Here is a 27333-nt window from a genome sequence, read left to right on the forward strand (position 1 = left end):
TCCCTATATACACAAAGGTATACACACATGTTCCAGCAGACATTTTAAGAGCACATGCAGAGACATGCACGCACCTCAACAAACAGAGGTTGATAAATATTTATGGACACCACAGGTAATCAGGTGTTAGGAAGCCGCACCTGTTTCGATAAAAGCTACCAAAGTCTTTACTTAGAGAAGGAGGAAAGAAGTTAGATTTTGTTGAAAAATATTATATTTTTGTGTGGAATTAAAGGTAAAAAAAACATGCCTGACAATCGTTAGTCATTAGTTATCGTCAACTAAAACGTAATTAAAACTAAAAATCTAAAATATCCCATAAAAAAATTTAAATAAAAAATTATGTATATCAATTTGTTTTTGGTTTTTAAGCTATTATATATCACGACTGAAAAAAGAAGACCGCATGAATTTTTGTGACAACGTATTTCAGTAAGCGGCACTATTTGAGTATCTATGAAGAATCTTTTGTGTGGAGAGTGCTGGAACCATCACACTGTCTGTGTGGGTGCTTGTGAGTACTTATGTGTTGTTTGGTCATTCTGTTGTATTTTACAGATACAAAGAAAATGTGCTCACATCCAGACACTTCCTCCCCATAACTGAGATCATTTTTTTCCCCAAAGTATTGAAGGTTTAATTTCCGTGAATCCTGACAAAAGATTTTTTTTTCCTCTGTGGCTTGACAGTTTCCCTCCAACTGATCTTGGTGAGGCATCTGTCGGAAGGTCTCAGTATGAGGACACAATGTGCTCTCTTGGCCTGCAGCTTAATAGAGGAAGTAAGCCTTAAATGTTCGTTGAACGGCTCTTCTGCAAAGCCACCGAGGTTTTAACACTTTCGTTACAGCTTCTTTTTCACTGTGTGCTGACTCACCTACTGCTTCAATACTTACTGTCTGTTTATTTATTTTGTGATGCTATTCAGAAACAATATTTTCCTTGTTGGGGCACAGTTTACCTGTTGATTCACTCTTTAAATCTGGTTGTATATAATTATCCTCCATTATACTGCGAGATACTTTATCCTCTTGAAGCAACTTGCATCACGCTAGCTGTTCCTGCATACCAACTTCAAGACATTTTTAGTATTCTGTGTCTCGTCTGCTTTTAAACTGCACTTTCATTTCAGCAGGATGTATTTAATCCAATTTGTCAGAAGCACATTTCTTTAAGCTGGCGTCTTGTCTCAGGCTTAATTTGATGTCTTCAATAAATATCTTTTTGGATTTCTTGCCCTTTTACTGGCCTCTCTTTTTCTCTTTTTTCCCTGAGGTCTGTCTGTTTCCCTCTCCTGTAAATCCAGAATTGCCCCCAAGCAGTAGCTGACAGCTTTACAGCTGTGCTAATGAAAGAGTGTTTTGTTCCGATGTGACAGTGAACACATGGCAGCTGTACCCTGGCTACACAAAGTCCGTATTCTGCATTACATGGGATTAAAATATTCAGTATTATTTCACTATATTTTCTTTTACATTTTGTTTCCCTTGTGTGTTTTCCATTTCATCTTAATTACTTGATTATAATCTAAAAAAGAAAAAAAAGAAAACAGGATCATTGTAACTTAATTATTCAGATCATTCCTCTGTGTAATATTTTACTCTTTCTGAATCTCCAACTCACACAAAGAACAGAAAATATACTATGAAACTGTATTAATACATACATTATTCATGATTCACCTGACCAGCGTTACTTAATGACTATCCCATGTTTGGAGGAGTTAAAGCTGACTGGATGACGCTGATGTGAAAGAATACATGAATGTGTATGGCAGGGGTTAATTAACAGACAGAGAAATAACAGAGCGTGCGGTACACACTGTTTAATGACTTAATGGCTTCCGTTCAGAGGGATGCTAGCACAAGTGCTAACGTAATTAGTGGTCTCTTCTCAAGACACAGTAATGTAATTCTAGGAACGGCCAACGGACATGAAGCCAAACAGGACAGGACACTGCCAAACCTAAAAAAAACACTACATGACAACTGAAGAGCAACAGTACACTGACCAGAGCTAGTCACAGAAAGATTCTGCACAGGAAGGCACCTACAGAAAAAAAAAGTGTCTTTTTCTCGTGTGTCTGTGGAACCCAATAGTAATTTTAGGGACTTATTTTCAAGATAATATTTATATGATGTCGGAAAGGAGTATAGAATCCGGGGATAATGTTGGAGGAGAGGGAAGCTAACTTTAGAAAGGGTCCCATAACAGGAGGAACACCACCCAGAGCAGCACAGTGTGTTATCATTATAGCTCAGTGAGGTCCACCCTTCAACCTACAGGAAGAACACTGCCCTTAAAGATATTGTACGATCCTGAAACACATTATTAAATTGAGTGAACTTGCAAAACCCCACTGGTGCTGTATGTAATTAGCTGTACATAAATTGATGTTTAGTGTCACTTAGACATGTGTTTTTGAGGGAAGGCGGAACAATACTGAAATTCCGACTGAGCTTTTCCTGGAAATGAGCCGGAAAACACTCCTCAAAGCTTTCTGTAAAATACTTCAATCTTACTACATTAAAGCCATGATAGGCTGCATTTTTGTCAGGCGGGAAAACCCAAATAAGTAGTGCAGTGTTTAGTGTTCTTAGATGGTAGCATATCTATTGATAAATTCTGTCCTTAAAGATACACAAATGAATAAAACATTTTAATAATGAAAAACCACAATCGATATCCAACACTGCCATCACATTTATAGATTTGATTTTGGAGGTAAACTGCTCTCAAATCTCAGTGCATCAAGGTAAATGTCTTCCAGCATCTTTCCAGTGAGTCAACTGCATGTTGTTTTCCGATTGCAGGATCATAAGTACATAGGTTTCTTTAAATCAGTCTAGTCTTAAACTATAAGAGCTGAGATTGCATCCATAGGCTCGCTCTGCCAGGGGTTTCCAGTGCATTAGCCTTTAAGCTACATTAGCCACAGAGCCAGGGAGCTAAACTAGAAAGAACACCATGCTCTAGATACAAATGCACAAAATGTAAACCACACATACATTTTTTTCATTTACTTTTCATTCTTTAAATATTATTTTAGTCATTTGTTGACCCTTTTATAAAAATGTAATTCTGTGTAGCCTTATTTATATTTGTGTTGAAAAGTAGATGAAGAAACGTGTGTGATATGCATGTCAGAGCATGCTCAGGTGACAGAATGGCATGAAAGAATTAGAAGACGGTGTGTCGGGTTGTTTTGGGTATTGAGTCAAGCTGTTGGCTAAGCATGAGGGCAGGCAAGCAGACAGGTTCGCAGACAAGGAGACAAGTAATTAGTTGAACAGGATGACGGCTGGTGGGCCCATAAACAAGCAGACATCCAGACAGGCTGTATAAGAAACAGTAAGTTGACAAGGAGACAGCATGCACAAGACAGGAAGACTGACATACAATAGAAAAATGGAGAGATAGAGATAGGCATATTGCAAACAGGAGGTTTAAAATCCTTTTTTGTTAGAGTGACTCATCCATCCTCCTGGCCTTGAGAGGCCGGAGTAGGAGGCAGGTGAAGAGAGAAAAGCTGCTCAAGACTGGCAGATACGCTACATGACCTCGCAACGCTGCACTGATGCCGAGGCAGAAAAATGCACTAATATCACGAGGAGACCTGTGATGTGCACCTATGTGAATGCAGCTTCCATTTTATTCCATGCACTGTTTATGCAAACCTGCATAGAGCTGAAAACCTCAAAGTCTGAACACTGAGGTGTGTTACTAAGAGAGACAGAGCAGAGGAGACTGGAAATAGATGCAAGTATTTACTCAGGATGTGCTGACGAAAACCATATGCTTCCTATCAACAGCTACTACACTACACACTCAGAATAAACCTTTAAATACAAAGCTGCGAGTCATTTTTGTGAAATGATATCAACTAATTTCACAGACACAAACACAGTTTCATATAAAATAACACAAACAAGACAGAACACACATGGGCAGATATGAGATAGTGGGCCCCTGGGCATTGACATGCTACGTCATGTTTCCTTTACGTAGCAGAAAGGGAGACTTTGTAGTTGTTTAGCCTCTTTTTGTCATTCTCTTTGAGGTTGTTTTGCACCTGTCTGTGGTTTGTGGCTCTTTGAGGTAATTTTGTGTCTCTTTGGGGTCATTTTGAGTCTTTTTGTAGATATTTAGTCTCTGTGGTAATTCAGTGTCTCTTTGTGGTCGTGTTGTCCATCTTTTAAGTCATTTTGAGTCTGTAGTTGTTCTGTGTCTGTTTTTGTTGCTTTGTGTTTCTTTGTAACCATTTTGAGTCTCATTGTTTTACTTTGTGTCTCTTTGTGATAATTTTGTGTGTCTTTGTGGCAAATTTGTGTCTCCTTGTAGTCATTTTGTAGCCACTGTGTGTCTCTTTATGATTGTTTTTCCCCTTTTTATAGTCATTGGGCTTGCCAGTAATCTTGGTCACAACATATCTCTACTGGCACAGGAAGGAAGGAAGCCATTTAGTCAAGCTCCACCTTCTTTTTCCCTGCTAGTCTCAGGATTTAAGTCACCATCTCTCTAGCCTTCCTGCCTCTAACCTAAAGATGGAGCAAGACTCTGACAGAGGAGAGAAGCTGCTTGTGCAAATACTCGCTCTGCATCATTACTTTGCAACACAAACAGAAAGCTATAGGGTAAGGGGTGGGGGGTGGTGGGCACGTCATGGGAAAATGTCCAGAAATGGCCATCGACAGCCATCACCTTCAGCCTCACTGTATGTTTCAGTGAAAGAGCCTGTGACAGTGTGGCGGGGGTAAGACAATGGGAGGGTGTCAGTTTGCGTTTGTGCCTGTGGATGCTAAAATTAGGCCTTGACTGTACTGTCCAGGTGGCTGCACTGTGAGCAATCAACTGTAACAGTTGCAGTAATAACATACCCGACGCATTCACAAACACACACACATTAGGAATTAGACGGTACATGCTTGTTTTGTTGCACAGATGCACCCTTGGAAGAAAAACGACAGGGATGTTTTATCGAGTGACGTCAACCACCTCTATGGAAAGTGGGTCAGAGCCAGAAACCATATAGCAGCATGGCGGCAGTGCAGAGATGAACAAAAGATGTTTTCGAGAATGCCAGGAGGTTGGTGATGCATCCATCTGTGCCCTTGCTCTGGTTCCATTTTGTTCCTTTTATTTTACTTAATATTTCATGTATTCTCATGTATTTTCATTCAGGCAAATATAGTAGCACTTAATGAACACACTAGGGCAGCAACTGAGGAATATTACTGATTAGTCTGTATTTATTTGATTAATCAATTAATTATCTAGCCAAAAAAAGAAAACAGTACAATACTGCGATCATGGTTTCCCCCGGCTAAATCTTCAAAGTGCTTGTTTTGTCTGAATATGATTTAAAACAGATAAGTTAGCAAGAACTTTGAATATTGATGAAGCAATTTTTAAGCAAAAATTGCTAAGAAACATTACCCCACTTATTACCCCACCCCCCCAACATTTTATGTTTTCTTTATTTTCTGACACTAAGGTGAATAATTTAATGCTTCCCAAAAAAAATCATTTTTTGAAAAGCATTTGAATATGTCAATGTGTTAATGTTTTCTGATACAGACCAAGCGATAAATCAGAAACAATGGAAATAAATGACTATTATTATTATTTGATTAAGACAATAACTGATAGCAAGCCTAGCTGGCACAAGTGAATGGCTGTATCTATTGGTAAATCAACTATTAATCAAAAAACAGAATTGACCAATAATAACAAAAGCATTTCGTAGCTACATTAGACTAATGCCACATATTACAGCATTGGCTGTAAGATTATTTAAAGTGCTTGTCTAAGCATCTCTCCTTCCACCCCAATCATTGTTCTTCATCTCCCCTCACCCTCACTCATGTCTCTATAAACAGCCAGCACTCATGGTTCCCATCCCCGGGCTCCAAATAGCATCCACCAAGGCCAGTGTGGCAAATGACCCTGTTGCTGAGCCAACAAAGTGGCTTTTAACATGGATTTTCGGCACAAAGACGCAGGGAGAAGATGTATTTTCCACCAGTCTGTCCATGTATTGACATAGGATTTTCATAGATCAGAGAGGCAGATATGGGAACCAAGAGCCCTCCCTGCCTCTAGCTGATGCTCAACGCACTCCTGCTCATGTCACAGTCTAATACTTCAGCTGTTTCCTACAACTTGTCACATAGACATCAAATAAATGGTAATTTCTTGCGAGATAATGTGATTCATAATGTGCTCAATGCCTGCCTGTTAGTTTGCAAGATTTAATTAAAGATATATGCCATGAAAGTTTAAGCATATCTCTCAAAGCATTAGCAAATCACAAATGCTATTTAAAGTTCTTTAGAAACAGCAGGGATCCATGCTTTAAGCTCTCTTTAAAACACAAAGTTCATCGTTTTGCCATTCATAGTGCTGTATCATTGACATCAACAAAAGAAGTCGTTTTTAAGCTTCAACACAGAGATACGACTTGAGGGTAAGGGTGTCCTATGGTGGGGAAAACAAGCTTTTTATACAAGCTCCTTCAAATGTCTCCAAAAAAAAAAGTGTATGTATGGGTGTTGTCAAACTACAGTTGTCAAAAGCCCTGCTAGGCCTCCAACTCTCCCCTGGAGACAAGTCCCCAGCTATTTCAGTCATGTCCTCCTATCAAAACAGATCACCACAGCCACCACTGACGGGGAAGAAACAAAAAGAAGAAATCCTCCCTTCTTCTTTCATCCACATTAATCTGATAATAGCAGAAATGTCATCTGCAGCCGCCCAGCTGAAATCCATTACCATAGGAAGATAAAACAGCAAGGTGAGAAAGATTTCTTCTTTGCTCGCTCTTTATTATGCATGCTGCATTTCATAGCCACAGTTACCTGGAACATTGGCTTAGGTGTGAAGTGACATTCAACAATCAGTTCAGCTCGAGCAGCAGTCGTTTCAGAGGCGCTGGGGGAAAAGTAAAGCCATCTGTCTTATTTGGGTGTTTTTTTCCCAAAATGTGTGCTCATATGCTCATCGGCCTCTATCACCAGCATGCTGTGTGCTTGCTAAATGGACCTGCTGCCTCTCATTCTTCATGGATATGGTTCTTCTCTCATTCAAGTTTTCATAAAAGAGGCAAAACTAAGTTACAGATATAGAGTTTTGTGTATTCAGGGATGCATCAAATAATTATATGTCCCTTTTCTTCCTTTACAATCTGACATACTGAAATGAGTAGAAAACACTTAAATGCTAAGCAGCGAGGGGTGACACTGAGGTGCTTCAGTAATTGGCTGCATGACGATAACCTCAGAATCAGCCTCTAAATGGTAATTGGACAGAAATGGTTGCTTGCCTCATTACAGGCCTACTTTGGGACAGTGGGGTCACATGTGACGTCAACTAGTGTGATATTGTCTGGTTTTCAAGGCTGTTTAGGCGAGTGTTTTAGCTGTTGGCTAGAAAACAAATAAGCAATATGAGAAACCTCCATGGTCGAGTGGTTTCGTCTGCCCACAGGCATGGCAAGTTCACCTCTTCCCCAGTGCATCGTCACACTTCTGTCCTTGCTGTGTAATAAATACACAGCAGTTCAGTAGCAGCAGATGTGATCAAATAGACGTGGGTTGGAAATTCAAAAACATGTTGTCATTATGATATTACACATCAAAAGATATAGACAAGGTATACACATACTTAATTTGGCTTCCACTCGAAGCAGCCTTGTCTTTATGAAATGACTAAAAGCACACATACCAAAGCCAGAATTACTGCAACCTTCTTGTTCATTATGTAAAAATGAAATTTCCAGAGTACAGAAGTTGTCTAACAGGCAGAGAAATTATGCTGTGTTTATCATCATACATCATTAATTTGATGCATAATGAAGGTGTACTTCAGCTCCAAATGCACTTAAAAACTTTCCCCGATATGTCTGTTGACCTTCAAGCAAATTCAATTGAAATGTTTCCTCTTTCTGCTGGAGGTCCCTGCTTTTCTCTTGGCTCAGGACTAAAACAGCAAGGACTTTTATTATCACTCCTCTCATTTATGTGAGGCTCGAGATAAACACGACAATGGGTTCTCAGTGCTCCAGTCTGGCGCAGTTACAATAACATATTGATCAAGAGTCTTCTGAAGTGAAGTACACAATATAATTTAAACTGAAGGAACTAGACAGCCAAAACAATGGAAGTAAAGTATATGATAAGGTTAGTAGATGCAACTACAGTACAACTTAGACTGCAGAGTGCGAACAGTAAAGGAAACAAAGTTAATGAAAGTAATGTCAAATATTTTTATATTTTTATAGAAATGTAAAATATATTATAAGAAAAATCTACATAATGTTTAATGAAAGAATTAATAAAGGTCAAATTTGTAAAAAATCTCTGTCAAAGTAAATAAAAAAACAAGAGTCTGTGCATTGATCGACATGACCCCCAGTGTCTTCTTTAATCTGTTTGATAAAAAGTGATCAATGTTTCGATCCCATAAGCATGTTGGTTGGGATTATCTGTCTATTACAGCATGGCAATAATAACAGTAGAAACTAGAAGCTAATTGTATTATGCCACTTTTCTTCAAAAAAGTTCCAATATTGCTGATTTCACTGATCAACGGCACAGTAAAGTAGCTCTGTACTTCCAGGCCACATTTAAAACAACATTTTGATTTGCTGATTTAACAACCCTCCTAAAATACCACATCATACTGGTTTATATAAAACTGTTTACATCAGCTTGCATCCCAGGTGTTCACACAAGCCAGATGCACATGACCAACCCTTCAAAGAATGGCAGGGAGCTGAAATAATTCAAGACAATGAAACTGAGTACTGTCCTCTTTTGATTTGTTTCACTCTGTTATCTTTGGAAATCTCCATGCTTAAATAAAGATTTGACAAAGTCAAACAGTGCTCTGTTTCCACTGATGTAAAAGTAGACACAACTTGCTAGCATTTTAGCCATAAGAAGCTGAGAAGATAACACCAATATGAAAGCGATTTGCTGTAAGTTGTACTTTATTCTGCCCATCATTTTAAGGCTCTTACTGCACTGTTTGCAAATTCCTGATTATTGTCAAAATATGTTTGCAAGAACAAAACACCAAGGGCTCCTTGATTCACAGAATGCATTCTTTGGGAAAGCAAATATGCAAATATGCTCAATATATAACATGAATCCACTGTCCAGAGATTTTCTTCCATTTTAATATAAAATGCAATGATACAAAGTAAATGAGCCAAAAGACAGTGTGGGCGTACAATGAAGTGTGATTCACAGATGAGGGTTGGGAGATGGTTTTTCTTTTTTTTCTCCCCAGAACCGGGAGATCTGTGTTTGCACTGAGAATGAACTCTCGATTGTACTGAGAAGGAGATGGAGGAGGGTGAGGAGTAGGAAGGATGGAGGGTCTGTGGTGAGAAAACAGTTGCACGCGCCTGCACCTACATATGAAGCAAACACAACCCCACATTTGATATGACTCACTGATGAATCAATTTTACAATTTTACAGACCAGACTGGCCAATAATGATGATATGATGATAAGAATAAACAGGAGAGATATGAACAGAGCCCTGAGCAGCTATCCACACACTTTCGTACTGAAGTATGTTTCTGACTAACCTGACGCGCCAGATACTTTCAAAAATACCAGGCAGGTCATTTGATGAACCATCTGCCTATTACCATCTATCACTGTGTACTGAAGCCAGTTAAGGAAAAGCAAAAATTTAATTTTTCATTAAGAAAAAACCTTCAGAGCTATTCTCTGCTCTGATTTTAATGAATTAATACTCTCCAGTTGTGATATAATTGATGGTTTGAGGCATCTACACTTACCTACAAACACACCACAGGATGATTGGCCTGACTGCTACTGTGGTTAAAACACATTACTTGAAGCCTGACATGGTTAATTTTTATGCAATATTTTTTTTATTATAACCTTTATTTAACTGGGAAAAGCCTTATTGGGGTTAAGAATCTCTTTTACAAGGGAGTCCTGGTCAAGACAGGCAGCAGCACAACATTTGTGCATTGCATTTTAATATTTTCGTATTGAAGAGGAAATGTGGGCCTGGGTAAAATATGCACTGGATGAAAGGTCAGGGGGAAACTGAAATCATGCTTTGGGTAACATGAATATTCATACACAATATCAAGGCTTTCTGGCCTGTTGTTCTTGAGATTTGTTGCTCTGTACCAAACTACTGAATGCACAGACTTTAGAGTTTACTAACCAACATCAAGTATGTTGATTGTTTTCTTGAATGGGAAAAGCTTTAAAAAAGTTACATCAATGGCATCATTTTACTGCTGAAAAATTGATTTTTGTTTACTCAAGTTTCACCCATAAACTGGAAGGGAATCTGGTTCAACCAGTCTCTTCTATCTCCTGTGTGAATGGATGAGGCTGACAAAATCCTCTCCAAACACACACAAAAGCCCTTGAACTCTGCTCAGGGGGAGAAAAGGCTGAAAAAGTAACATGATGATTTCAGACAGTTTGATCAATATTTTCTAAAAGTTCAATGCTGTATACCAAAACTGGAAATGAAAGAGCCAAGACTGGAAACTGCCGAATGACAGGAACATCTATACCAAGATGTGTACTATGTACTTCAGCACCTCTATGATAATCTGAATATGCCTTTGTGGATATACAATGCCTTAACAAAATATCACACAGCCATGTACTGTAATGCAATCTGACACAACATCACTGCAACTATTTTTTTTCCTTTTCGGAAGCTTCTAAATGCTATTTATTAGATGGCCGGTGTACTGGATAGCATAAGAAGTGTTCAAGGAGCTACAGTTCCAGGTATGGATGGAAAGAAGTAAACCAGTTTTAGGAAAGCCTTTTCTTGGTATAAATTAATTAGCTCTAGGCTTCAGCCAAAAGTAACTGTCCAAGCAACAGTAAGGTTCTTGGAACAGCAGTTTAAGTGTTATTTGCCCACCTTAATTACATTGGTGGTAAAAATGGGGAGACTTGACATAATAAAATCAAGCCCGTATTTTATGACAGTGAAACGGTACAATGTGCTACGGAAACTCTGCTTCTACTCTCAATTACACCCATTGAACATTTCTTTTATGATCCCAGCACAGCTTTATATCAAGGTACCATAAAGTAGGTGTGTCTGAGAGTTTGCATGTGTGTTGGTAGATATAATCCAAGAAATTTGTCTTGCCAGTGTACTCTATGGGCCTTCTTCTCAATGCCAAATCCCTTTCTCTTTCAGTCAATGCACCAAGTAACCAATCAGGTAAATGGCTTTGATTCCATCCGATAACCTCTTGTAAAAACTGGAGCTGGACATTTACTGATGACGAAGGGATTATTAATGAATACCATAAATACTGCTATTAAACCATGCAGCAACCCTTTCACTTAAATATTCCCTGTTTTTCTACCCTGTCTTTTTGATTCCTATTGCCTCTGTTCCCTCTCTTCTTTTACTCCATGTGTTTGCCTGCCTTGATGTGGGCACATAAAAGTGATGGTAAAGCAGCATGTAATTAATAAACTGCCTCTCCTCCCACAAGTCCTGTTAGTAAGATAAGCCCATTCATCAGAGTGTCAGTTCCTCATAGGTCAGCACTGCTTCAATACTCTGCAAAGAGCAAATAGACTGAGCACTTCAGAGTCTCGAGAGACACAGTCCTTAGAGCTCCACTCATCAAATTTTCACTTTTTGTATGGACAATTTGATTTGTTGAACTAATGAAATTATTTGTTGAGTAAGTGATTAGCAGATTCATTTACTCATTAATGGTTGGGATTTTGTGTTATTTTTGCCTTAGGTATTTCTGCATAAAGGGTTAAACAGTTTAAGATTGTATAAATTGTAAAATTGTCTTTGACTTTGACTCTTGTCGATTTATTGAGATAAAGATATGTGTGAGGTTAGTCCCCATAACAGCCATTTCATACCACTGACAGCATTTCTCGAAACTTGACCTTGAGGTATAAAATGACCTGCCGTGACCTCTAGGATAATCACAGCCTCATGAAAATGAATAAGCACCTAGGGCTTTCAGAGGATGCATGGCTTTCCCAGGTGTATTGACAATAAGGAGTTTTTCAGCAGTTTCCAGAACAGAAGTGGTCGCTAACCCCTCGCAGAGAAATGCAGAAAAAGTTTTTGATACCAAATCACAGCTTGGATTGTTTAATGCTGTTCCTCAAGGTCTTGCTGACACACACACCACACACACACACACACACACAACACACAACACACAACACACAACACACAACACACAACACACACACAATTTATACCATTTGTCCAAGGCAGGGCTCCCCAAACTTTTTTCGGTGGGGGCCACATCAACTTTTCACGTAGATAGGAATATACCATTGTGTGAGTGGGTGAAAATTAGCTACTACTGTAAATAATTCACAACTAAGGTAAATTTTAATTAGAAAGCCTACCTAAATCATTAAATGTGGATATTTTATAAATGAATATATAATAAATGCAATTAAAAAAAACAGGCCATGTTTAGAGGGATTGTTTGGGATAGTTAAGTGGGCCACTCCAATTGCTTTGGCGGGCTGGAAGTGGCCAGCGGGCCGTAGTTTGGGGACCCCTGGTCCAAGGGATCCTCAAAAAACAAAATCCTTGTACTTAGAAAAAGGGGAAAGAGGATGGCAGGATAAAAAAACTAAAGATGAATGACGCTCAAACTGAGAGAGACATAGAAGAAGGATGTGGACAGACTCCTGCATCACTTCTCTGGGCACTGCTTTCCATGCAGCCAAATTTAGACATCTTGCAGTTACCATGCCAGGTATATGATTTGGTTATGAAAATGGTCCGTCTGCCAGTGAAAAGACATGTGAGTGTGTGTACATGTGATGTGTGAGAGAAATGAGGAACGAGACACAGGCAGAGAGGCATACAGTAGATTGCCAGTCAGATTATGAGTCTGCCCAGAATGAAAAGTTTCCACATGAGCAGTAAGCAGTGCTGCACGCAATGTGTTGTCAGACTGTCCACTGACTGTGTGTGTGTGTGTGTGTGTGTGTGTGTGTGGTCTTGTCCAGATGATCTTGTCCAGATGAGACTTGACAGAAAGTTGATATGTATCAGTAGCTCAGATGCAGCCTGGTCACGTCCTCCTTCCATGTGCCCTGAGGGAGCACAGGAAATTACTTTGTTTGGAGAAAAAAACAATTATGAAAATGAGGACAGAAAAGGGAGGAAGGGATGAGAGAAGGTAGACTACAACAGCCTGTCAACTCATTTTCTGAAGAGGCACAGAAGTGACGAGGGATACGTTAAAATGGATGACATCAGCAACAAATGATCTTCTCCCCAATCTCTTGTTCCTCTCATTGAGTATGGCTCCTAAAAAGCTGGGTCAAATTCCTGTGGATTACATCTGCCTTACTCCCTCCCAAAAATCTAATCTCAGTTCATTCTGGTTTAAGCGGACCGCTGACTCCACCCCTCCCCTGTTCACACCCAGATTATAGGTTTGGTCAGCTTTTGGTTGCCAAAGGAATGTCCTGACGTTCTATGGTTCATTAAGACAACGGCTTATTAAAAACCTCTGACTACATCTTCTCACAGTCACAGCCCTCAAATAAGAAGAGCCACTCGCTTCATCAAAAGGTGGATCGCTGTTTGTCTCTAAAAGGAGAGGAGGGGGAGTGAAAGTGAGAGTGACTCACGGAGGGTGAGAGGCAGGAAGAGAGAGGGGATGTGGAGAAACCACGATGAACCACAAGATCTGGAACCACTTTGAGGAAATACACCATCAATTCCAGTGTCACACTAACAGCCTAATATCTGGTGTTATGGAAAATCTTATATAACCTGCAGGTTGACTCTAGCTTCGCATAAAGACTATATCCACCCATCTATCCTTGTGGTGTTGGTAGATACATACAGTTGCTGAAGATTCAATCTCAACATCGTAAATTACACCACAGAACCACCAGCTAGGAACATGGGCCATCCTGCTGGCTCTGTCTGGTTGTGCAAACACACCACGTGCAGCCTCTGCAAAGGCATACATTTAAATTATGACTCATCAAGTGTTGTTTGATTTTCCTCCCCTCCGCCACTCACAGTAGGAACTTGGAAAAACAGGTTCAAAAGAACAAGAAAAAAACATGTATGTAACACTTTATGCCTCAGCTGGGACAGCATATTTAGTGTTCTTGTTCAACAATTGTCGGCATGTGCTGCTGACACTGTGTACACATGTTGTGTAAGCTGTGCAAAAGCTACTGAAAAAAAGACATTGTTCTTAGTGACTGCATGTTATGTAACACCACTGGTACTTCTAAAACAACAAAAAGGGGCCATTGCAGGAGAATCCTGCTACAACTGCTGCACTCAAGTAATGCAAAATGGAGGACAGTGTGACTCTAGTGAATATCAAGCAGCAGTCATGTCGCGGCTGCATGCATGTACAGACACACAAATAATAATGCACGTCAGAAACAGATGAATAAAAGCTTGCACTCTGTTGCCCTACTCTGACGAGACAGTATGAAGGGTTAAAACTGCTGGATTACAGCCTGCTCCCCTCTCAGGCTCACACTGTGATTAAATAGAATATGAAACACCCTTTCTTAGTGCTGAGGTTTTGGAAGACTTTAAAATTTTAGGTCAGCAAAATAAAGCAGAAGGCGTTCATTCTAAATATTTCATCGAGGAATGAAAGAGATTATCATAAGATCGGTTAGCTTTGGGGCAGTAAAAAAAAACAAAAAACTTGAGCCATAAGTACATAATTTAAACATCTCACAATTGAGTTTAGACTGATTCTTACTGTAAATACAGAGAAACAGGGATTGGTTTAATAGTGTAAGTGTATTGATTTGGACATAAACATAGTGAAAACACATTTTAATCCTATAGGGATGTAATAAAACTAAAGGCAAAAGGAGCCTTAGAGATGCTGATGTTGCTTTAAAAGATCAGGGGAATACTTGACAAGAACACAAATGCTCCTTACTACAAACTCCATTAAGTTCCCCAACGTTAGCAAATACAAGTATTTGCAGAGTCTTATGACTTGCCGGGGGGGGAACAAAACCTTTTGAGGGAAAAAAGCCCTCAGCATGGGTGGAGAAAATGCAAATCAACCACAAACAACCCTCAAAGATGACACATTCTGCTGATGCTAAATGCCTTGTTAGACAGCCCAATCTTAGTTCATGAGAAATAAGATGGGAAGGCTTTGTTATTCTTGTTTCGCTCTCACCAGTTATGGATAGTGGTTAACCTTGTAGTAAAGCGAGGGGAGTTGCTTCCTTTTCCTCCAATCTCCGTTTAGAAATTTGGACACAATGCTCTTTGGTCACATTGGTCTTCCTAGCTCATTAGCTTTGGAAATTATGCTAAATGACCAAATATGAATTTCACTCAGTCCCTGAACATTAAGGTCAATGAGATACTGAATCCCTGAGAAAATGTTACAGTTGGCAGGAGTGATGAGTGATAGAAACTCATCTTTAATTCAGTTCACACTCTTTTATTTCTACCTTTCTCCTCCTCCCTTACTGTTTATTTTCTTCTGCACTGTGTGGAAACACAGAAAAGTGTCAAATAATTTTGGCTTACATGCTAGATGTTTGTTCCAGGGTATTTTTGAAAAAATTTCCATCCGAGTAAACAGTGCTGGGTAAACTGATGTACTTGAAGGCACTTTGATATCCATCGGTCTTTTCTTGTCTTTAATCTATTGGTGTTTCTGTCCTTTCCTGCCTTTACCAGTCCGTCACTTCTCCAGTGCTGACTTTAAAACAATACATAATCAAGAGCTTAAAGGCCCCGTTCTCTTATGTGACCTCAGTGCATCATCACAAAGACAAAGAGGAGAAGGCATGACATAATCCATGCCACACTACATGATCACCCCAGTCTTTTCACGTCACATGACATAGCATGGCTACGAGGTGGTTTACCCTCAACAAGGGTGACACTGAAAAGCACTGACATCACTGAATCACTTGAAGGCTGCACTTAGAACTGACATTCAGCAGTTTTCTTATCACTCCTATAGACGGCAACTGATGAGATTTAATAAATACAGGTACTTCATGGCAGACAGAATAGATTCAACGAATAATCACATAATTAATCTGTTTGATTCAACCCATTTGTTTTTGTTTATGACAGTGTTTGATTACTATACAACCACACACAAAATAAAAGTAATTGGAATCATGGCAGGTTACGGGAACAGACTGGGGGCGGACGTGGAGGAACTCCTCTGAGGATTCAAGCTGTGAAAATAATTACTACTTCGACAAACTGTAATACTGTACTTCAAAGACCAAGAAACAGGAGCTGGGGTGCAGCAGAGATCACAAAGTGCAAAAGTGGTAAAGTTCAGAAAGGAGGCTCCGTCTCGGTCATCCCCCGATGAATCTCAACAATTTGCTGAATGATATTGGCATAGAAAAGACTCACAGACTAGTAGAATATCATAAATCCAATGAGGCTATCTTTCACTGTAGACCGAGTGTAACGATGCTTCTTTCAGTACTCCTCAGCAGTGGGGCTACAGATGACAGGTGCTTTGTGTCGTGTGGTTTAGTTTCACTGATGTGCAGTTTCCTCTCTGTACCTCTAACTCCCATGTCACCCTGCCTCCCCTTTCTCTCCCCCCTACCCCTCTCTCCCTGCTGATATGGTGAAAATCAATGGCTCCTCTATTCTGTGGGAGGGTCTGATGTCTGCTAATGAAATCCTATCTGCAATGAGTCATCCATCTGATAGCTGCTGGGGACAACGACTGGCAGAAGGACAGTGTCTCCAGCATCATTTATTATGATCTCTCTCACACGCAAACATGAACACCTTTATAATGTGTTGTGTGCAGGGATAAACCCTTATTATTGAGGTCACTCTACAAATTAAACTGCAAGTATTCAACTTTATTTGACTCTATTTGACTCTATTTGACTTCATTTAATTTTGGTATAATGGAAACAACATTTTTTGGTATAATATCCCATTAAGTTAGTCTCCTGTATTGCAGGCATGTTTTATCTCTAACTGAATTGACTGAATGTCAGACATGCAACAAGTTATCTAAAAGCACACAGTGTCTTAGTATTAATCAAATTATGTTGCAGGAGGTTAAACAAAACTGGATTCTTTGTTTTACATAACATAACATATGTTCCATAATAATAATAATAATAATAATAATAATATATTTTTTTAAAGTAAAGAAACAAAAAGAAAAAAAGGACAAAAGGACACACAACATTAATAAATAAACATAGATACTAAAAATGTTTTAAAATATTTACATTAAAAAGCACACAAAATATTAGAAATATTATATAAAAAAATAATACAAGGAAATAGTAAATTGGTTGTTTTCGAAATAAACATTTCTATAAGGATTCTTTTCAATCATTTTGTGAACTTGACCAATACCTTCTAAATTTGTTAAAAATAAACTTGTCTCTGCTCTCTAGTGGACAAAACTATGTGGTGGTGATGTTTCTACCTCAAACTTACCTTTGCAATTTATGAACTGCAATCTCTGTTATTTATTGCCATTTCTGAGCCAATCTAACAGAAAGAATATCTTTTAAAAAAAAAGGTGTAATCAGTTTCTTAAAGTACATAGTAGTACACAGTGACTGAAGTCCAAAAAGTCAAAAACAATAACCCGACAAGTCACACAAATCGGTGCATGTAAACACACTGAATTCCAAAGTATTAAAATACTCTTGCATGCAAGACTGCAGCCATATTTTTCTTCAGCTCTTTCACACAGGCCTGAATATTAACCAGGCCTATAGGCTAATGTAAACAGAGAGTACAGTAAAGCCTCACACAAACAGAAACTGTCCATTCAAGCTTGAAAAACATGTCACATACAGCTGGTGAGACACTTCTCATGCTGTCTTTCTCTTTTCACTTACATCAGACACTTGTGAACACCCATGAATCCCTTTTCACAAAATACACATATCTTTTTTTTATATCTCTTTCTCTGGAACCTTTCAATCCCTCCCTCATCACTACATCTCTCAACCCAACCAGTATCAATCTAAACGCTGCTAATCCCTTCCTGTAGCTGTGTCTCTGCGTCACTGTGCTAGTGCATCCTCCGCTGATTGAAACTGACATCTGTTTGCACTGGTCTGGCTTCAAGCCATACAGTACAAATACACAGGGAGTACTAGACCCAGACGCATCCACAGATAGGGCAAAGAAGGGATTTGTCACACACACATGGACGAATACAAAGTACACTTCTTCTAATAAACAGAGTGCTGAAAGAAAATATTTATAAAATGAAAGGAGGAGGGAAGGAAGTGACATGAAAACTGAAGTCTAAAAATAAATATAAAAAACTGATGTCAGTGGTCCATCTTGTATTCCGTAGCCTATTTTGTTCTTTGCTGCTATTTTTTTTTTTTTTTACTCCCACAGATAGAGGTCATGTTGAAAATACTTCAGCTAACATATCGATGCGGGTTATCATCTTAGCTTCCAGAGCAAAAGACAGAATCTCTTTTCTGACAAAAATCAGGATGACATTTTAACATGCTATTTTCTTCACCCTTCAAAGCAATGCAATGCAAACAGAAATGGGGGCACAATTATCATTTTATCATTCATCAGCATTTTGTATAGTTAGTTTACCCCGACAGAATTTTCTAACCCATTGCAAAATAAGCCATTTCCCTCTGGCTTGGTGAAAGGTATTCTGGGAAACTAGGGAAATCACTAATTGAAGCATATGATGCAAGATGAGGGTAAGCGGTTTCTCCAAAAATACAGTGGGGCTACAGATGGTAAAGTGGATTCTCCAAAAAACACAAAAAAGGTGTCTCATCTGCGTACATACTCAAAATGACGTTTTTCTTCTTACAAACGGAGAGAAGCAAAAAAGACCACACAAATTTAATCCATTTAACTGCAATACGATTTCATGTTAATTTATTAATTAAGTACAGTCGAAGGAAAATGAGCCAAGCACTAACAGTCAGCTTGGGAGCTGAATACATTATACAGACAAGCACATTAATATTATATGGCCAAATAAATCCAACTTCCCTGAGGGGCTTCCCTGCCACCATGTCTATCCTCCCCTCTTTCCATACTGTAAAACACAGTGCTGGAGCAAAATGGTGCAGGAAAGGAAAGAAAGACAAGAGAGATACTCAGTGGATGACTATAGTGAAGGACCTTTTAACAAAAGAATGGTACTTTAGGAGAAGTGATGGTGATGAAGCAGATAATAGTGGGAACATCAGAGGCTGCGTGTCACCAGATGTGATGGTAGATGGGTTTATATACCAACTTGCAAGGGCTCTTTAATGGGAACATGAGTCTACCTTAGAAGCACAACTAGGGTCGCAGCAGTATACAGTGGTATGAAATGTTTCCAATTTCCAATATAAATTTTAAAAAATACAACCAGCTGCGCTTGCACATCTCCTTTCCTCCTCAACTGCCTCTCAGACTCCTCAACTGCAGCGATAAGTGATTTATTTCTTCAGAGAGAAACAGGTCCCTGCTCCTTACTTCCTCAAACAGTATAGCTTTCTTATTTATTCTGTTGTTGTTTTTTTCATAAGTGAGCCTTTTTTTAAATTGGTCCCATTTAAAAAATGGTTTCAATTTCAAGTATTATAAAGTGTTTGTTCAACCCAAAAAATATTTATAAACAGATCATTTTACGATTACACCAGCTGCAATGCCAAATCTTGACGGGGGCGCAAAGTGGAGGAGCAAACAGCCCCGTGCTTCCTATCCTCCTACTTCCGGTGCCCTTGCTCAGACCGCACCGATCTTCAAAGTCAACCCCTCATTTTGACCTCAACAACACACCTTAGAAGTTTTGTGATTGCATCTTGCATGGTTCCGATGCTATCGCATTGACAATATCTGTCTATATACAGAGAGACAAATCACCACTAAAAAAAGGTTCCTGCGGGGTAGGCATCTCCAGGATGACATTTTGAATCAAGAAATGTAAATGTAACAATTGAATCAAGAAATGTAAATAAAGATACAGACAGATAACATAGGATCATGACAAAAGAAAATAAATCAGTCCCCTTTAATAATTTCTTAGCCCCCCCCTTCCCACCACATGAGATAATCAAACTCCAAAAAACCCACAAAGGAGGAAGTGACTCAACAAAATACAGGCCTTTCACTATGATTGTACTGTCCTCTGCCCCTCTCCCTCTGGGGCTCTGACACGCATTGCTGCTCTCTGTGTATCTCTTCCACTCTCACGCTATTCCACATGGACATTTTAACTCACTTCATTTCCTTTTCTGTCCACCACTCCTCATTGTGTTTACCTGCTACTTCCTGGCAATGGCTTTCTAGCATACTCTTCATTCTCCCTTTCTATCTCCCAGCTTGTGTCAGCTTCCTTTTCTATGTCTCTCTCGTTGTCTGTCTCCTCTAATTGGGTGCTGTGGATTGCCCTCCTGGCTGCTCTGCAATGGACTGTAAAAGACACTATTATGAAAGCAGTGTTTTTTAGCAGGAGAGAGAGAGAGAGAGAGAGAGAGAGAGAGAGAGAGAGAGAGAGAGAGAGAGAGAGAGAGAGAGAGATGAGAGAGAGAGAGAGAGAGAGAGAGAGAGAGAGAGAGAGAGACGAGAGAGAGAGAGAGAGAGAGAGAGAGAGAGAGAGAGAGAGAGAGAGAGAGAGAGAGAGAGAGAGAGAGAGAGAGAGAGAGAGAGAGAGAGAGAGAGAGAGAGAGAGAGAGAGAGAGAGAGAGAACTTGTAATTCTCACAGTTAGCCTCACAGAAGATCTAGGCTGTGACCTGAACACATCATTGTGGTGTGTGTTTAAAGGACACGCGGATGATGAGTCAGGTCAAACAGATAACACCAGCACAGTCACAAACATTAGTAAAAAAAAAAAAAAAGAAAAAAAAAAAGACGTTTGCATTGTTTCACACACACACAGCAGCATAAAGAATCATCAGCAGAGCACTAAACTACATTTAACTGATCCTCTTATTGATAGATCAATCAGAGACCTTCGCTTCACCTTCACTGTCATGATCCATGACACAAGAGCCCCCCATGGTGCCCACCACAGTGATGGCATCAGTGTTACGGCAGCAGCCACAGTACAAGACCGTCCTTTTATGATAAAAACTAGAGTCACTGATTAAATTAGACCACACATCTTTGACAGCAAATCACCTACTGTTTTGACAGCAGGATCCTCTAATCTCTTGCGTGGGCCCTGTCAGGGTGAAAACAGCATTCCTGGTTTGTTGGTTAACAGTCTGCACTACTTCCTGTTTTGTTTGTAATGTCCTATGTGTCCTATGTGTCAAATTTCAATCTAAATAAACCAGCATATTTTTTAAAGTATGAAAATATTATTAAGTCAATAAAAATGTTCTGTTGAATAATGTGCAGAGTATGGATTTATTAGGCCATAGTGGTGGATCAGTGGTTGAATGTAACTGAGTACATTTACTCAAGTACTGTACTAGAATACAATTTGAGTTACTTGTACTTTACTTGAGTACATTTGCTACATTTTGCTACCAGATTTAGTTACTAGTTACTTTCCAGGTCAAGATTTAAGATGAAAAATGATAATGTATTTAAAATGTTCATCAATTAAACCACATAAAAGTATAATAAGCTGTTAAAATTAGCCCTACCTTGACAAAGGGAAAATGCTGCTAATATAAACACATCAAAAATAATAATTCAATGATATATATTTTGAATATATAAAACAATCTGAGTGGGACTTTTCTGCATAATGAGTACTTTTCCTTCTAATACTTTAAGTACATTTTGATGCAGATATTTTGTACTGTTACTTAAGTAAGGTTTTAAGGTTTCCAGTACATGTCATTTGTCCTTCCAAATGTACAAATACAGTTAAAATAGTTGTTTTTGTTGGATCTGATCATATGTCATTCAAGGAAACTGTTTAATTATGCTGCAAGAGACCCTCATCTTCTCCAGCTGCCACAAGATTACACAAACATGTCTGTTTATCTGGCTTTGAATCTTGGGCATCATTACATAACATTGTCAATGTGCGTCACTAAGAAAGAGTGTTTGTCTGCCAGAAAGAACAAGATGGAATTTGGAGGGCTGTGAGGATGCTGTGCTACTGTGTCGATGAATGAATGAATGAATGAATGATTGAATGAATCAATGAATGAACGGACATGGAGCTGGGAAGAGTGTGAACAAGACAGAGCAGACTCATTCTGATTGCTTTCAATTCGTCTCCTCCTCTTTCGAGTCTCTGTCCCTGCGTGTCTTCTTTGTTGTGGGAAAGTTCATTTGGTTCTCTATCAAACTTATTGTCAAGCACCGTCACAATGGACCCATTCGACTGCGACACATTCATCAATGAGGAAGCCACACACAAGCACTTTTTTCATGCCAGCGTTATTGGAGGTAGCCTTAGCATCCATGCACACACTTATGTTATTATTAGAAAATGCCAGTGACTCAGACTCGTCACTTCACTCTAGAAAGTGTATTTGCGTCAGAAGTAGCCTTGTCTATATCCCCTCCCCATCCTTCAATTAACACAAAGTCACATTAACTTGTGCACAGCTGAAAACCTGCAGGCACCATTATTTTTCCACTTAAGGAAGCAGGTCAATGTACACAGTTATTATTTGGACACACTCCATTATAATCGCAAGCTATCAAAGAACTCTCCTCTGTGAGTTCCACAGACATACAGACTAACCAATAATCCCCACAGGGACTACAACAACCTCCCTCCTATGTGATGTGAGCATGTATCCTGCTTTTATTTGCTATGAAAAGTGTATGGATAGATTTATAGATTTAAGTCTGTGCATGGCTGTTTCTATGGAGGTCCAGATAGACTAATACCAGGAGAAACAGGGACTCTAACTATGACTCAGGATGAAAAATAAGTGAGGGATGGTAGGGATATAGAATTTCACATTCAAAGACGGCGTGCTGCTCTGTTTCATACTATCGTAAAATTTTCTGCGAGGCGACTGAGGGCTGTTTCCGATGCATCAGCCCACATGAGTTATGTGTTTGCGCCAGTGGCAAGACATTAAATTTGTCATTTGGGTCTGCAACGGGGAGCAGCAAAGCAATCCTTGCAGAGAGGGATTCCAGAGGAAACGTACATCATTAACAATGTTTTCACCAACATACACAGACCTGGTGCATCATCCTTTATGCTTCTGTGCCCACATCAACCCACCGAATTTCTATTTATTCAGAAATCAATGAAAATTTTCTACACAGGAGCCTCTGCCCAACTCATTACCAAAACAGACATGAGTCAGCCTCATGGTCGTGTTCTGGGAAAGCATATGGCAGCAGAGTCCTTCAAGAGTTCTCGCCTATTGGATACCATGGTAAATTGAGCAGTGTTGACTAGTGATATGCAAACTATCTGACATTACTATTCCTTCTCTTCAGCAGTTAGTATTGTTTTATCCTGTGAGTCTGTGTATGTTACATCACAGCAACATGTGATCCTGGAGATACCTACTGTAGTGGGAACTAACACAGAAGTGGTTTTGAGTACTATGCTATAAATCTATAGGACCACAACCATGCAAGATGGTTGTGGTCCAAGTGAGAGCACCTTACTCCCCTTGCCCAATGTGGTGTCGTGGCATGTGTGAAGTTGCATGTTTGTAATAACTGTATGAATCGGATACACAAAATATTACCTCTACACATCCACAATCCAACAGCATTATGATGACATTTCCAATAGTTTGAAATGTTATTATTGTCAACTGAATAAGTTTGTGTGGGTGAAAAAAACATCCCTCTAATGTAGATGGAGCTTAGGCTTTGAAACGGAAAAACTGGAATGACTAAGAACCACCCAATTTGTTTGCTCATGCCAGCAGCCGTTTAGCAACAAAAAGAAAAAAAAAAGACAAAAAAGCTGACAATGATGAGGAGTTGATGTTAAACTACAGACCTAGTGTTGCAACTAGACCCATAAGCAATACACATGGTTATTCCCTAGAGATCTCAGCAACGAAATCATGTTGTTTTCATTACAACTCCATTAAAAGAGATGATCCTTTATGCTGAGACACTTTTGACAAGCTGAGACAATGGACATGGCCTTTGAAAGCATTGAGCCGAGCCAAATAGTCAGGGAATTTAAAACCTAATTTGTTTTTAATTGTATCATTGCAAAAACAATATAATTACACTAATATAATTCACTATTTGAGAATCCCCGACTAAGCTATCATCACAAAAGCAAATAATTATCAAGTTGCATATAAACTCAGGTAATAGACTATTAAAGGGCTGAAGTGGAGACCACCATATGGTCTTGTGTCCTCTCTGCCCTTTACTCTGCAGCATTCCAGTGAAGGGTTTATCCAACTTTCAGCCAGGCAAGCTCTAAGTACTAGGCCTCCCTGTGACAGTCTGATTCCTACTGCTACGAACTGGGATTAACAAGACTACAAGTCTGAAGCCCTGCTAGTGGCCACGACGGGCTGCTCATTACAACCCACAAAATTATTGGAAGGAGTCAACGAAACTCTGCAACAACATACTGAAGAACTACTAACAACATACTGATTTTGCTATACTTAGTGCCATGTCAGTGCCGGGTCTACAATGTTTCCCCTAATGTTGGTGCAACAGGAAATGCCATGGGTTCATTAAAATCAAAAGGTTTTCCCCATTGGGAGAATCACTACGCTGAGCAAATTTTCCAACCATCTACCAAACAGATTACGAGATATTTTGTGTACACAGACTACAATTTGATCTGAAGGTTGAACAAGTGGAGGTGTCCTTAATGTTAAATGTTTAGGTTCTAGGGAGCGTAAAAAATGTCATGGTAGTCTGCCGGTTACCCAAGGGGAAGTTTTGGCTTATAGTAGTGTAAAAGGAAAGGTCAAAGGGTCACTTAAAAGATTAATTGACATTAAGAAAGAGTAATCGCTGATGACATCTTATTTGAGTTCAGAAGTGCACTTATAGAATTAGAAATGTATCCATTAAATTGTCTTGATGATGACTGAGCCTCTTCCTGCTATCAAAGTCCAAAGGGATCAGGAATCCCATGCTGCACCAGAGTGATTACCTTGAGGAGCGCTGAGTAAATTACTGGTAAAACAACCACCACAGCGAAGTGCAGGCTCTCGTGAGTACAGAAGAGCGTACAAGAGATTTGTTACTTAAAATGACATCTGCCTTTCAATGCATGCTGTGCACAACCACAGAAGCAGTAATCCCACTTTCAGTAAACCCAGGAAATTCATAGCAAATGATTATGGTAAGTACTATAAGAGCATTGTAAATTATAGGAGGAGAGGGTCTGCAGCAGACAACACAGCACAGAAACTGCTTTTCTGATAGTGTGTTTGATTTTTGGATTTATTGGACGGAATCTGCCTTATTGTGAGCATCATTTGGAGGTCACAGTTCACAAACACCACACAGCACACCATCCCCGTTTCTATCTGCTATATTGTGTCAATAGGTAGGGGGATTGTAGTTATCACCAACACTGACACAAACTATTAAATGTCTGCCTCTCTCCCTTAAAATGAAAATGACTTAAATGACAGAAGACACCCCATGTCTTCTGTGTGTTACACAGGGACAACCATGCTGGCCATGACATGAGGCTTTCAAAAAGCAGAGCTAACAAGGATTAGCATCCAATTTTAACACCTGACTGTAATCCTGCCCTCACACGGTCCATGCTAAGCCTTTGCTAGCCATGCTAATGGACGGGAAGCGGTTTGCAGACGGTCTATTTTTTTCTTCACAACTGTTACCTAACAACTTGGCTCGTGACAAATGCAGCGAATGACAGGACAGCGCTCCTGTGGGGGAGGGGGGTAGATAAGCTCGTCCTTTCTCACTGTTGAAGTCAAGTTGGAGAATTCTTGATACTGAAAAAAGAACTGTTTGACCAATTGCTTTTATTCACTCTTTGGATCACACCACTTTCACTATATTTTACTCATCAACACTGCACAGAGCTTATCTTTACTTCCAGATATGTACTGTATCATAAACTAAATACCAAAGGTAAAACACAGAATCATTTGGGTTGATCATTAACTACCAGCTATTGTGTGGTGTATTATCACATTGAAAGATCCAATATTTATAATGATGTATTGTGCAGATACAGGTGTAGTCAGCTAGATTTTATTAGAAATAATCATACACAAGGTGGCTGTGTTTCAAACACAGCTCTGTCCTAACTCTGACAAAGGCAGAAAGGGTGTAGCCTTATGTATCATGGTCATCACCTAAATTATAACCTACTAAGCAGTTAGTGGTTTGAACAATGACGCATGTGTGACAAACAGTGATGCTGTTATAAGGTTGTTGTCATTGGTCAGTCCGACTGTTTTTCATGGTACAGTGGTTATCAACACTCATGAGTGGCTGTTGCTGCTGCATCTGCCGCTTCAACTGATTAAAATGTCATTCATTCAATTTAAATCTAGATCTACTCTGACCTCACTAGGCAGGCCAGTAATCACAGACCTTTATTTAGCATGCATGGGTGGTTAACAATGGGAACAAGCATGAAGAACGGTTTAATCACAGTCTCCTCCTGCAAATAAGAAACAATTCATTGGAATTTTGAAAAGATGCTACGTTAAACAGATCTACAGACCAATTTGGTCGGACAATGATTTCAATTCATTATAAAGTAACTTTTAAAGTGGCATGTAACAGTGATCCATGTAGGGTTTGACTTTATTTTGTTTAGATATTTCTGTGTTTTATGCGAGTGTTACATTCTTTATGGTGAACCAACGTTACTTACCACTCTCCTCCACTAGCTGTTATTGTGGTCATGATATGGTGACTGCCAATTGTGTACAACTTAGAAATATTGTCTAAGTAAGCATAACATCACATCACCATCAATGACATTTACAAAAACATAGAGCATGCCTGAAGCCAGTAAGATTTGATTTGAAACTGTGAAAAAAATCTGAGAGATGTCACTTCAAAATCAACATATAGGTTCCTTCTCACCCTTGAAATGGTCAGTGGCTATTATGTTAATATGAAACAGTTGTTTTTTTTAATTCTCTTGTGAAGAATCGCTTAAGAGCCAACAACATGAGGCAACACAGGAATAACATCATTCCTTCCGTAACACTGACAGATGTACACAAACACAACCAGACAGCAAGCTAATGTGATTCTTCCTTAGCAGCAGACACACTGGCACTGTTCATTCACTAAATGCACTGGAATAAACAGGCTTAAGTGACAACATTGTCTAGCTTTTTTGGAACACTGACAAATAATAACCAGACGTTGCATGTACTGCAGAGGGTACATATTACAAGCAAAACTGACCTCCACATATTCCCATGTGCACTGTCTCTAAAG

General features: G+C 39.3%; 1 protein-coding gene across 2 annotated transcripts in view; it reads right to left on the reverse strand.

The window, feature by feature from the left end:
* Positions 1–27333, reverse strand: part of sgip1a (SH3GL interacting endocytic adaptor 1a) — an 89225-nt gene that overhangs the window by 45027 nt on the left and 16865 nt on the right. The window lies entirely within an intron of this gene.

Source organism: Centropristis striata, chromosome 9 (genome assembly GCF_030273125.1).
Source record: "Centropristis striata isolate RG_2023a ecotype Rhode Island chromosome 9, C.striata_1.0, whole genome shotgun sequence".
NCBI lineage: Eukaryota > Metazoa > Chordata > Actinopteri > Perciformes > Serranidae > Centropristis > Centropristis striata.